The 14,953-nt window shown below is 39.9% G+C and overlaps 1 protein-coding gene across 10 annotated transcripts in view; it reads right to left on the bottom strand.

Annotated features, from left to right (window-relative positions):
• The window catches only part of TMCC1 (transmembrane and coiled-coil domain family 1), a 152,260-nt gene that overhangs the window by 112,319 nt on the left and 24,988 nt on the right, over window positions 1-14,953 (bottom strand). The gene's annotated exons all lie outside the window — the stretch shown is intronic.

The raw sequence follows: 14,953 nt of genomic DNA, 5'->3' as shown, positions 1-14,953 counted from the left end.
TGCATAGAAAGGGTTAACAAAAATAATCTAAACAAAAGCTGCTCAAGCTTTATTAGTAGTACTCAAAATAAGACTGCAATTCAAAAAGCATTAACAGAGGTAATATAAGTCACAGGATTAAATGCAGAATTCACTAGAAAGACATCATCTAAAATTTATATGCAAGTAATAACACAGCCTCCAAATGCATAAAGCACAACTCAGCAGAACTACTGGAAGTGAAATATACCTAAAATCATAATGGAGAAATTTTTAACATCTCTCATAATTGACAGAATAAATGACCTAAATCAGAGGAAAAATAAGAGATACAGATTTGAATAGCATGGTTAACAAACTGGGGACCTAAACAGACATTTGTATAAGACAGTACCCAATAACTGCAGAATACGCTATCAAGCTCAAAGAGATCACTTACAAAAAGTGACCCATATGCTAAGCACTAAAGCAAGTCTCACAAGTTATTCTCTGACCACAATGTGGACTCCTAAGGTTCAGAAAGAGTAGATGAAACCACTCTCTCCCCACCACCCACAATGTCTCCTGACCCAACCTGGAGGCGATGCAACAGGGATGGAGCAACACAGAGGCTGGACAAGCACCTAAAATCCTAGAGGTAAAGCTTTCTAACCAAACGAAATACAGCCCCAAGAGCATGAAAGAATCCCACTGCAGTCAGGAAGATTAAAGCACAAGTTTTGACCAACTGCTGGAGACTGAATGTGGGCTAATGTCAGAGTGCAAAGTCTCAAGGGACTGCCATCATGAGAGTGTCTACCCCCTATCAGAGGCTTTTCCGCCAGGAACCTCAAAAGGCTGCTGGGGGGCGGGGGGGAGGTGGAGAGAATCTGAGAGAATGAAAAGAAGCTCCTTATCCCAGCCCCCACCCTTGCGGAGCTTGGCAAGTCAACGCCAATCAGCCCAAATCAATCTCCCCTATTAGCTTAAGGACTTCCCTGGTGGTCCAGTTTGGTTAAGCCTCCGTGCTTCCACTGCAGGGAACGAAGATTCTGCATGCCACATGGTGAAGCCAAAAAAATAAAATACAGGGGCAGAGAAGGCTGCTTTGAATAGGAAATTTAAACAAAAAATAAACTACTATTGGTTAAAATTTATTTTTAAAAAACCTAAGCTTAAAAAGGGGGAGGGAGGATAAAACCTAAGATAGACACAGCAGTTGAGGAAGAGAAAAGAAGGGGAACAACTCCACTCCTAGAAAGTTTTATGAGGGCCACACCTCTGAGACCCAGGTTCTAGTGCCTGCCTAAATCTGAGGCTTACCAGATCATCACAGAACTCCCCCCACCCTCCACTATAATGCTAACAATTCAGTTCAGTTCAGTCACTCAGTCGTGTCTGCCTCTTTGCGACCCCATGGACTGCAGCACGCCAGGCTTCCCTGTCCATCACCAACTCCCAGAGCTTGCTCAAACTCAGGTCCATCGAGCTGCTGATGCCATCCAACCATCTTATCCTCTGTCATCTCCTTCTCCTCCTGCCTTCAATCTTTCCTAGCATGAGGTCTTTCCCAAGGAGTCAGTTCTTTGCATCAGGTAGTCAAAGTATTAGAGTTTCAGCTTCACCATCAGTCCTTCCAATGAATATTCAAGACTGATTTCCTTTAGGATTGACTGGTTTCATCTCCCTGCAGTCCATGGGACTCTCAAGAGTCTTCTCCAACACCACAGTTCAGAAGCATCAGTTCTTTGGCACTCAGCTTTCTTTATAGTCCACTCTCACATCCATACATGACTCCTGGAAAAACCATAGCTTTGACTAGACGGACCTTTGTCAGCAAAGTAATGGTCTCTGCTAACAAGCGTTGAGTAAACATAATGAAATACAGCTGCAAGAAACAAACTCACTGTGTGAAACAGCACAAACAGAAAACCCAAAGCTAAGCAGGGATATAATGGACACTAGGGAAATTTGAAGTCTTTGGTTTCCATAGCAACAACATGTATCAATGCTGGTAACCATAGCAATGATACTCTTTAAACATAGCCCAACCCCTAACAGATTAATTTAAATTCTACCTTAAAGGCTCAGCAGTAGGAAGTTTGCAGTCTTCTCTAAGCATACCAGATATTCACCTCAGTATTTCCTGTTCTACACAAAATGGACACCTTTCAACAAGGACTTAGGAAGCATGCCAAAGGTGGTAATAAAAACATAGTTTTGCAGAAACAAAGCGATCATCAGGACTAGACTCAGAAATGCCACAGGTATGAGAGTTATCAGAGAATTTAAAACATGATTAATATGGTGAAGACTAACGGAAAAGGTAGACAACATGCAAGATCAGACAGGTAGTTTTACAGAGACGTGGAAATCATAAAGAATATAGTGGAAATCCTAGAAAGAAAAACATGGTAATCAACAACAAATTCTTTTAGTAGATTTGAAACAGCTAAAAAAAGAATCTGTGAACTTGAAGACAGGCTCATAGAAATTACTCAAATTGAAATGTAAAGAAGAAAAGAAGTAGGAAAATAAAACAAGAGAAAATATCCAAGAACTGTGGGAAAATATCAAATAGTGTAATATACTCAGAATGCCTGGAGAAGAAAGAACAGAGCAGAAGAAATATTCGAATGGTTAAGTGACAAGACACCAAACTACAGATTTAAGAAGGTCCAAAAGTGTCAAACAAGACTTTAAAAAAACCCAAAAAACTAGGCATATCATATTCAAATAGCTGAAAAGAAAAAGGGAAATCGTGAAGGCAACCAGACAGGGGAAAACAGTATATACAGAGGAACAAGGATAAGGATTATAATAACCTTGCTGTCAGAAACTTTGCAAGCAAGGTAACAGGGGTTTAGCAACTTTAAAATGTTGAAAGAAAAAGACTGTTCAACCAGCATTCTATATCTAGTGAGAATATCCTTCGTAAGTGAAGAGGAAATAAAGACTTTTCCAATGTGTAAGTGCACTTTTTGGTTCAGCCGCTATGGAAAACAGTATGGAGTTTTCCCTAAAAAGCTATCAAGAAAAAACAGAGCTGCCATATGACCCAGCAATACCACTCTTGGACATACATCTGGGGAAAACTCTAATTCAAAAAGATACATGCACCCCAATAGTCATAGCAGCACTATGAATAATAACTAAGACATGGAAGCAACCTAAATGTCCATCAGTAGAGGAATGGATAAATAAGATGTAGCACATGTACACAATGGTAAACTACTCAGTCATAAAAAGAATGAAGCAATGCCATTTGCAGCAACAAGGATGGACCTAGAGAGTATCATACTCAGTGAAGTAAGTCAGAGAAGACAAATATCACAGAATATCACTTATATGTGGAATCCAAAAAAAATGATACAAATGAACTTATTTACAAAACAGAAACAGACTCACAGAGAAAACGAACTTACAGTTGCCAAAGGTGAAAGTGGGTGAGGATAAACTGGGAAATTAGGACTCAAAAGATACACATTACTGAAACAGATAAACAAGGCCCACTGTACAGCACAGATAACTATGTTCAATATCTTGTAACAACCTAAAATGGAAAAGAATCTGAAAAGGAATATATACACACATATATGTATAACTGGATCAGTTTGCTGTCCACGAGAAACTAACACAACATTGTCAATTAGTACAGTTCAGTCGCTCAGTCGTGTCTGACTCTTTGTGACCCCATGGACTACAGCGCGCCAGGCTTCGCTGTCCATCACCAACTCCCAGAGCTTGCTCAAACTCATGTGCATCAAGTTTCTGATGCCATCCAACCATCTCATCCATTGTCATCCCCTTCTCCTCCTGCCTTCAATCTTTCCTAGCATGAGGTCTTTCCCAAGGAGTCAGTTCTTTGCATCAGGTGGCCGAAGTGTTAGAGCTTCAGCTTCAGCATCAGTCCTTCCAATGAATATTCACGACTGATTTCCTTTAGGGTTGACTGGTTTGATCTCCTTGCAGTTCAAGGGATTCTCAAGAGTCTTCTCCAGCACCACAGTTCAAAAGCATCAATTCTTCAGCACTCAGCTTTCTTTGTGGTCCAATTCTCATGTCCATACATGACTACTGGAAAAACCATAATTTTGACTATATAGAACTCTGTTGGTAAAGTTATGTCTCTGCTTTTAATATGCTGGTGTGTGAGATGAGTGTAATTGTGAGGTAGTTTGAACATTCTTTGGCATTGCCTTTCTTTGGGATTGGAATGAAAGCTTATCTTTTCCAGTCCTGTGGCCACTGTTGAATTTTCCAACTATACTTCAATTAAAAAATCTTAATTCCAAATTTCTTACATCAAGTAGTCATGATATGTAATTCAAAACAGGAAAGAATACTCAAAATAAACATACACTAGTGTCTATTATTAATTAATGTTACATATAAATAGCAGGCTTCCCAGGAGGCCCAGTGGGTAAAGACTCCAACTGCAATACAGGAGACGCAGGTTCAACCCCTGGGTCAGGAAGATCCTCTGATGGAGGGCATGGCAACCCACTCCAGTATTCTTGCCTAGAGAATTCCATAACAGAGGAGTCTGGAGGGCCACAGTTCATGGGGTCACTAAGAGTCAGGCATGACTGAAGTGACTGAGCACGTAGGCACACATAACATAAATGCTACATTTCAATAAGGCTGGAGAATGTCAAACTTGCTCAACTGACCCAGAGCCAATCTTAAATCTCTCTAGAGTAAATGGATGAACACAAAGTTTAGGAATAAAACTTAGTCATGTTTTTTTTGGATTTTAAAAAACATCTTCAACTTATGCTCTTTCTCCTTCACTGTAGGTCATCTGAAATGGTTTCAGTGGTAACACATACTTTATGCTTTGCTACACTGCAAATTTATTCAACAGTTCTATTCTTGAAGTCATCATTTCTTCTCATGCTTCTATTTTATAAAGGACAACATTTTTCTGGCTACCTCCTAAGGGTATTTGTGATTTAGCAACATCTTTTCCCAGCCCGGTCATTCACACCCAAAACAAACCTTTCTCTTGACCTCCTTGGTTTATAAATGCATAGACAAGAAACCCAAGAGTTCAGCCAGAAATGAGAAAGACATAATCAAGTAAGTTCAACAGATATTTACTACTTTGAAAAATGCAATCACCTCAGTCACAAATATAGCTTTATCACATTTCCTTGAGTTGAGCTTCCCTTGTGGCTCAGATGGTCAAGAATCTGCCTGCAATGCTGGAGACCTGGTTAAGTCCCTGGGTTGGGAAGATCCCCTGGAGAAGGGAAAGGTTACCCACTCCAGTATTCTGGCTTGGAGAAATCCATGGACTTTATAGTCCATGGGGTCACAAAGAGTCGGACACGACTGAGCAATTTTCACTTCACTTCACTTCATTTGAGTTTAGTCAGTAAATATGGCTGAAGCAAGAGGATCTGACTAAAAGCACGGTGACCAAAAAGAATGGGTAGCTCTAGTGCCTTGGCTTAAACTGTTCTGTGAATGGATGAACATGCAAACATGAGAATACAAGATACCAAGATACAGTGCTCCATTAAAAGTGAGAAATATGGTCAAAGTGAGACTGTCCAGTGAGTAGTTGATAACTACAAGACAACAAATGCACTGGTAGAATCTGTCTGCTGTATTTTGGAACTATGGAATCTACGGGGAAGGCTTGGACAGTAAGTTGCATTTAATTTCAATTTCAACTCCTAGCACTGTAGCAGCTACACAGCTTCCTCCAGCAACACGAAAGTCAGCTGGGCAAGGTTCCAGAGCAGCTTGGACACAGCTTATGGGAGCTCGCGTGGGCAAAAAAGACTCTGTCCTCCAAGATCTATGTGATCCATGCTCTGACCACTGACTGTTGCTTCTGATCACAAAGATGCAGAGACAGGCGCTCATTTTTGTTGCATCTTTCCTCCCCATCCCTCTGACCCCCAGTAGGTGCAAGGCCCTCTCTCTCCAGCTAAGTGACTTCCAAGGGATTTATTTGGTATCCTTCTTTCCAGTAATTTGGCCACCTGATGTGAAGAACTGACTCATTGGAAAAGACCCTAATGCTGGGTAAGATTGAAGGTGGGAGGAGAAGGGGATGACAGAGGATGAGATGATTGGATGGCATCACCAACTCGATGGACATGACTTTGAGCAAGCTCTAGGAGTTGGTGATGGACAGGGAAGCCTGGCGTGCTGCAGTCCATGGGGTTGCAAACAGTCGGACAGGACTGAGCGACTGAACTGAACTGACCCTTTTTCCCCCAATCCATCTCCCTACCCCTTACCCCCACTATTGGTAGCTAGACACTGAAGACTAAGACATTCAAAAGCAACTGCATACACATTCTTCTGAAATGTATGTGGGATACATTTAAGGACAGACCACATAACAGCTCACAAATTAAGTCTCAATATATTTTAAAAGCACACAAACTATCTTCAATCAGAATGGGATGAAGTTAGAAAATAACAACAGAACAATAACTGGAAATTCACAAATGTGTGAAAACCACACACTATTAAATTAACAAATGAATCAAAGAAATCACAAGGGAAATTAGCAAAAACTTAGAGACGAATAAAAATGAAAACATGACATTCTAAAACCTATGGGACACTTAGAAAGCAGCATTGAGGCAGAAATTTATAAACCCCCACATTAACAAACAAGAAAGATCATAAATGAAAAAACATAATTTTATAATTTACAGAACTAGAATAAGAGGACTTAAATGCAAAAGTAGAGAAGGGAGGAAATAACGAAGATGAGAGCAGAAATCAGTGAAGCAGAGAAGAGAAAAACAACACAGAAAATCAACAAAACTAGAAGATGATTCCTTGAAAAAAGAGCAACAAAACTGACAAACTCTGAGCTAGAGTGACTGCTAAAGAGAGGACAGACCCAAAATCAGAAACGAGAAGTGAGGAAAACTCTATGGGAATATAAAGGGTTACCAGAGTATATTATGCACAACTGTGTGCCAACAAATCGTACAACCAAGATGAAATGGACAGATTCCTAGAAACACAAAACCTACCAAGACTACCTCAAGACTCTGAACAGATCTACAAAGAGTAAGGAGACTGAATCACTCATCAAAAATCTCTTGACAACTTAACAGTAAGATGTAAGAAAGAAAAGTGAAAGTTAAAGTCGCTTAGTCGTGTCTGACTCTCTGCGACGTCCATGGGATTCTCCAGGCGGGGATCCCCTTCTCCAGGGGATCTTCCCAACCCAGGGATCAAAGGCAGGTCTCCTGCATTGCAGGCAGACTCTTCACCAGCTGAGCCATCAGGGAAGCCTAAGATGTAAGAAAGGTTACATTTAATGCAAAATTGTAAATTCTTTTCTAATTAACACTCAGATTAAGTGCCATCTGAAAACCGTTAGTACTTCACTGAAAAGTCGGCATTTCTTTTGTAAAGAAAGATAAATGCATAATGTGTAACAAAGGCTAAGTCCTGGGAGAAAATAATGGTAGAAAATATGGAACCATACTACTACCCCATCAATTCCTGTTTTTGTACTTAACACTGTTCAAATATACACTGTCCTGTCCTTTTGTCTGTACTTTTAAATGTCTTAAAAATGCAAGATGTAATATCCTAGCTGGATCCACAGAAATTAGAAAAGAATCCTGCTTTTTTTTTTCCCACTATGCTTTCCTGAAACCAGCAGAGAAGACTTATTTTATATCCATCTCACTCATGTTTTAACAGTATCTACTCCGGCCAGAGCTAAGATATATTTAACCTCACATTCTGTCTTCCGTGAACCAACTTGCTTCCAAAAACCTGACGGTGGCTGCTGAAATGTGGCAAGGGTTTAATTGCTGGGTCGCACTCACAGAAAACTAAACCAGTGAGCCCAAGACCTGTTCCACAGTGGGGTTTCTCAGGGGGCTTTTCTCCCCTCCTGGAGCAATCTACAACAATTTTCCAAACTGCACTCACAATGCATTCATTCCCAGGATCACTACTCTGAGGGCATATAAATAAACCATGGCACAGCCAGAGCCCACCAAACCTGTTTTGACAGATCCAGGCCAAGCAATTGCAAAGCTTCTGACCGTGCACCCCCACAGGCCTATGCGACACCAGCCTTTGGCTCCAGCTTAGGTTCCTTTCCTTCCTGTGGGCCTAGTGCTGGCTTTTGAGGAAAGAAAAATAAAGCTGTCAACCGAGTGGATCAAACTTCCAGCAGGATAAACAGAAAAAGACTGTCATACAAATTCCTTCGAACGAGCATCTGCTCCATAGAAATGAAGGCAACTTAAAGTTATAAAAGACAATACAATGAAAATCTATATATTTTAACTTTTTTTAATGATTAGAATAACAATACTCAAATATGCTACTTTCATCAAATTATAAACCAGCCAGCGTAAGCAGAGAACAATACAACTCAAAGCCAAATAATACCAGGCAGAGAGCTATTTTTTATTTTTCTATGTTGATTCCATTAGGTAACATGCTCCTGAGCAATGAGGTCTTTTTCATCTTAACATTTTACAAAATTCTAAAATCAAAATAAGATGGTTTGTGGGAGGGGAAGGGGTTGTTAGGTAGGGAGAGTATATTATTATTAACGGCAAATATCAATTAATAACACATCCTTAATTATTTGCCAACATGAGAAACATGAGCAAGAGGACAGTATTTCTAGAAAGCATTAAAATTACAGATGGTGACTGCAGTCATGAAATTAAGACGCTTGCTCCTTGGAAGAAAAGCTATGACCAACCTACCAACCTAGACAGCATATTAAAAAGCAGAGACATTACTTTGTCAACAAAGGTCCGTCTAGACAAAGCTATGGTTTTCCCAGTAGTCATGTATGGATGTGAGAGTTGGACTATAAAGAAAGCTGAGCACCGCAGAATTGATGCTTTTGAACTGTGGTGTTGGAGAAGACTTGAGAGTCCCTTGGACTGCCAGATCCAACCAGTCAATCCTAAAGGAAATCAGTCCTGAATATTCATTGGAAGGACTGATGCTAAAGCTGAAACTTCAATACTTTGGCCACCTGATGCAAAGAACTGACTCACTGGAAAAGACCCTGATGCTGGGAAAGATTGAAGCAGGAGGAGAAGGGGAGGACAGAGGATGAGATGGTTGGATGGCATCACAGACTCGATGGATATGAGTTTGAGCAAGTTCCGGGAGTTGATGACGGACAGCGAAGCCTGGCATGCTGCACTTCGTGGGGTCACAAGGAGTCAGACACGACTGAGTGACTGAACTGACTGAAACACATAAGAGGATATATCTAAATCTAACCAATGAGTTCTCACCTCATTAAGACATCTCCTTCCAGGTATCACCATAGAGTACCTCAAGTTCTACACCTAATTTGCGATCTTCTTGGAAAACAAAATAAAGCGGTCACCTGTTTTCTTTCAGTATTCCCTTTTTCTGTGAGGGGCACTAAGTTGCCTAAGACAGAGAAACCCGAGTTCTCTCTCTCCGTCCTTTACATTCTCTGTCCCTCACCAAATGCCACCTAAATGCCATTCTTTTTTTCTTCCAGCTTTACTGAGCTATTTGACATACAACATAATATAAGTTTTAGGGCTTCCCTGGTGGCTCAGCTGGTAAAGAATCCACCTGCAATGCGAGAGACCTGGGTTGGATCCCTGGGTTGGGAAGATACGCTGGAGAAGGGAAAGGCTACCCACTCTAGTATTCTGGCCTGGAGAATTCCATGGACTGCATAGTTCATGGGGTTGCAAAGAGTCAGACACGACTGAACAACTTTCACTTTCATGGTGTAAATTTAAGGTGTGCAGGGTAATATGACTCACATACATCATGCAATGATCACCACAATACATTTGGTGGATAGTCATCATCTCATCTAGAGAAAGAGAGAAAAGCTCTTCCTGTAGTAAGAACTCATGGGATTTATTCTTCTAACAATGTTCATATACCTACCATACTGCAGTAGTAATTAATCACGCTTCTCATTACATCCTGAGTACTCATTTATCTTATCACTAGAAAGTAAAAGTGAAAGTCGCTCAGTCACATCCGAGTCCTTGTGACCCTATACCGTCCATGGAATTCTCCAGGCCAGAATACTGGAGTGGGTAGCCTTTCCCTTCTCCGGCGGATCTTCCCAACCCAGGGATCCAACCCAGGTCTCCCACATTGCAGGCAGATACTTTACCCAGCTGAGCCACCCGGGAAACCCAAGAATACTGGAATGGATAGCCTATCCCTTCTCCAGCGGATCTTCCCGACCCAGGAATCAAACGGGTCTCCTGCATTACAGGTAGATTCTTTACCAGCTGAGCTATCAGGTAAGCCCTTATAACTAGAAGTTTGACCCTTCTAACCACTTTCATCCAATCCTCCACCCCCTCCCCACCTCTGGTGATCACAAATCTGATCTTTTTTCTATAAGTCTGTTTGTTGAAGTATGGTTGACCTACAATACTATGTATGTTCCTAGAGTTCAACATAGTGATTTGATGTTTCTATACATTACAAAATGATCAACTTGCTTCCCAAATATTCTTGAATTATTTCCTTTCTATCCTCTCTACTAACACCACTCTTGTCTAAGTAAGTCACAGATTTAGAACACCAACTTATGGTTACCAAAGGGGAAAGGGGGGAGAGGATAAATGAGGAGTTTGGGATTAACATATACATACTACTACATATAAAATAATCAAGAAGGACCTACTGTATAGCCCAGAGAACTCTACTCAATACTCTGCAATAACCTGTATGGGATAAGGATCTGAAAAAGAAAAAAACATTAATATGTGTGTGTGTGTGTGTGTGTGTGTATACATAAATAACTGAACCCCTTTGCTGTACACCTGAAACACAGCATTGTAAATCAACTACACTCCAGTATAAAATAGTTAAAAACTAAAAAACAATTTTTTTAAGAAGTTTAAATCTCTAGACATTAAAAAACAGAAAGCCCTCAGTAGAAAAAGGAGAAGAAACCAGGGCAATGTTTGGATGAAACACCCTCTTCCACCACACAAAACAAAAAGACAGACATCTTCCCCATGAATTCTGGCAAGGTCAATACTCAGCCTTATTCACAAAATTCTTGGATAGTTTCCTTGGCCTAAAAAAATCCATGCTATTTCAGTGACTGAGTAAGGCCTGTGTATAGATATGGTTGCTTAGGCAACCTGTTTGCCTGTTTTGCCGGTTTTGATAGTGAGCACAGTTTTAATTGGTGTTTCAATACCATATCAAGTCATTAAAAAAAAATACCATATCAAGTCATTAAAAGAATGGATAAAATAATTCATGACAAAATAAAAAGGCAAATGAATGAAAAAATATAAGGTATCCTACAATAAGCAGGAGTTGTAGTATCAGAAATTATTAACAATTTAGGGAAAGATACACATTTCTAGAGACATTAAGAGAGTTAAAGAGAAAGAAGCATCAGTTCTTTAGATTCCAAAATGGTCAAATGATGGAGCATGAAAGTTCAGTTAAAAAAAACTACCTCATTCTTCAGTTATTCATCACTTCAATGAGATCAACGAAAGACTGCCCAAGCAAAGAACCTAGAACTACTAATTTTAATCTCCTGAGAGCAACTATATACTGGTAAAACAACTACGTCAATAATGCACACACCTTATTTTTTATGATTTTCCTCACATAAAATTTTCAGCACCATTTAAATGACAAGAATGAACAAGCAATAAGAAAGTCTCAGTAGACTCATCACACTGCTGGTAGTGTAAAACGGCACAGCTCTTACGGAAAAGTTTGGTAGTTTTCTATGAAATTAAATATTTAGTTATCATACACCCCAGCAATCATATTCTTTGTCATTTATCTGAAAAAAAAGATATATGTTCATGTAGAAACTTGTACATGAATGTTCATAGCAGCATTACTGACAGTACCCCAACTGGAAGCAAGGCAAACATACCTCAACAGACAAATGTTTAACTCCAGTACATCCATATAATGAAACACTACTCAGCAATAAAACAGAAAGAACTATTAACACTGACACACATAAAGACCTGAGAAGATCTTAAAGGCATTATGCTTAGTGAATGAAAAAAGAAAGCAAATCTCAAATGATTCCATGCATATAGCATCCTCAAAATGACCAAACTACAGAGATGGACAGCTCATGCATGGTTACCAGGGAACAAGGACAAGGACACAGGTAGAAGTGTGTTCCCATAATAAAACAATGTTTTGAATGTATCCAATAAACATTAACTACCGTTGGACTTTCAGGTTTTAATTCTGGTCCTGTTTCCAGTGAAAGTATTTGCTAACTTACCCCCACAACTAGCTGATTCACTTCAATTAGCAGTAGCTAGTAAGGCAAAACACATAGGTACATCTGTCTCTGAGTCATCAAGATATCCTTGCAGGAAGTCTAAAGAAAAGAGTGAGGATACAAAATCAAGCCTCGGAACCCACAGCAACTTCAGTCTTAGCTGGCTAAAAGGAAATCTAGCTCTCAGCACTAAACAGGCAAAGACTATGCACAGGGCCAAGAACGACAGGCTGATCGTGCTTGTTAGGCAAAAAATAGAGTCAAATGGTCAAAACACGACTGTACTGCCTTGGTACAAGATCTCATCAATTGATTAACAGGCACACCTAAAGGGGTGGGGGACATCTATACCTAAATAACAGCTTTTTGAAGAGAAATGCTGTCATATTAAATGTACACAATATCGACACATTATGATGCCAAAAAAAAAAAGGCGTTCCTCTCAGAATTGACAAAATAGAGGATTTATAAAATCCTAACTTACCTAACCTAACAGCTTACCTAACCAACACCTATCATATGTTCCAAATTTTTCTAATGAAGAGTTAGACTGAAGCACTGCGCCTGGACTTTTACTTATCCCAAAATCTATCGAGCCCTCTAGAGGTAATCAGATAAAATTACCAATAACCTATTGCTGGAACCTGACAGAAGAAAGCTTGCAAAGATGTGGTAAGTCTGCAAATGTGTGAAGTGCAAACATATCCAGACTGTAAAGAAAAGGTTTCACAGTACTGCAGCACCAACCACAACTTATTTGTCAACCTACAATTTCCTCATGGCTTACAACAGTGTCTACTCTCCCAGAATTGTGAAGATTAAATGTCTAACACTTAGAGGGCAGCCTGGTATGCAATAAGCACAACATAACTATTGGGTTAAAAAAAAAAAACTATAAGGATATATTGTACAGCAAAGGGAATAACAGCCAATATTTGATAGTGGCTTCCCAGGTGGTGCTAGTGGTAAGGAATTCTCTGCCAAGGCAAGAGACATGAGAAAAGTGGGTTCAGTCCTTGGGTCAGGAAGGTCCCCTGGAGGAGGAAATGGCAACCCGCACCAGTATTCTTGCCTGGAGAATTCCACTGACAGGTAGCCTGGCAGGCTACAGTCAGTGGGGTCACAAAGAGTTAGACACGACTGAGCAACTAAATAACAACAATCATTTTGCAGTATAATCTCTCATTTTACATAATGCCCTTATAAGGAGAAAAGGCCTCATAAGGACTACTATTTGCAATAAGTAAGTAAAGTAAGTGTTAGTCGCTCAGTCATCCCCAACACTTTGCGACCCCATAGACTACAGCCCACCAGGCTCCCCTGTCCATGAGATCTTCCAGGCGAGGATACTGGAGTGGGTTGCCATTTCCTTCTCCAGGGGATCTTCTCAACCCAGGGATCGAAGTCGGGTCCCCTGCTCTGCAGACAGATTCTTTACCAACTGAGCTACAAGGGAAGCCCACTATTTGCAGTAGTCAGAATCAAAACAAAATTTTTTTTCATGTTCTCACATATAAACACCTGCAAGCATATATGGAGATTAAGTCGCTGAGAAAAAGAATGAAAGGGTTAAAACATACAAACCCCAAATTATCTTGTTTTGCCTGACTGCCTCTTGGTTTCCAACATATCTGTTGGAAAACTTTCTTATTCATAGGTACAGGTCCAATTTAGGATTTTTTCCGATAGCTTTAATGATTTTTTAGTTTAAGTAACTATAAAGTACCTGGTACCTGATTTAAATTTATATATAGACATATATATATCTGCAAAATTATATTTCATTATTTCTTCTCATACTGTCAAAGCAGTAATTCAATATAAATATAGTATAAGACAAAGTGGGGATAGAAAAATAATCTGATAGCAGTGATTTAAAGGAACAAAAATAATCTTATAATCCCTATTTCAAATTTTGTCCAAGATTCTGGTTTGTTCATAGTATAATTTCATTCACTTTGCCATAAACACTGCAAAATTTTCACGGACAATATAATTTTAACAATATTAAAGTCTTAAATATTCAAGATACACCACCTAGAGCCAGACATCCTGTAATGTGAAGTCAAGTGGGCCCTAGAGAGCATCACTATGAACAAAGCTAGTGGATGTGATGGAATTCCAGTTGAGCTATTTCAAATCCTGAAAGATGATGCTGTTAAAGTGCCACACTCAATATGCCAGCAAATTTGGAAAACTCAGCAGAGGCCACAGGACTGGAAAAGGTCAGTTTTCTTTCCAATCCCCAAGAAAGGCAATGCCAAAGAATGCTCAAACTACCACACAACTGCACTCATCTCACACGCTAGTAAAGTAATGCTCAAAATTCTCCAAGCCAGGCTTCAGCAATACGTGAACCGAGAACTTCCAGATGTTCAAGCTGGTTTTAGAAGAGGCAGAGGAACCAGAGATCAAATTGCCAATATCCGCTGAATCATCGAAAAAGCAAGAGAGTTCCAGAAAAACATCTATTTCTGCTTTATTGACTACGCGAAAGCCTTCGACTGTGTGGATCACAATAAACTGTGGAAAATTCTGAAAGAGATAGGAATACCAGACCACCTGACCCGCCTCTTGAGAAACCTGTATGCAGGTCAGAAAGCAACAGTTAGAACTGGACATGGAACAACAGACTGGTTCCAAATAGGGAAAGGAGTACGTCAAGGCTGTATATTGTCACCCTGCTTATTTAACTTCTATGCAGAGTACATCATGAGCAACGCTGGGCTGGAGGAAGCA

Source organism: Cervus elaphus, chromosome 24 (assembly GCF_910594005.1).
Source record: "Cervus elaphus chromosome 24, mCerEla1.1, whole genome shotgun sequence".
In the NCBI taxonomy this organism is placed as follows: domain Eukaryota; kingdom Metazoa; phylum Chordata; class Mammalia; order Artiodactyla; family Cervidae; genus Cervus; species Cervus elaphus.
The sequence above is the reverse complement of the archived record's forward strand: the minus strand, read 5'-3'. Positions and strand labels throughout refer to the sequence as shown.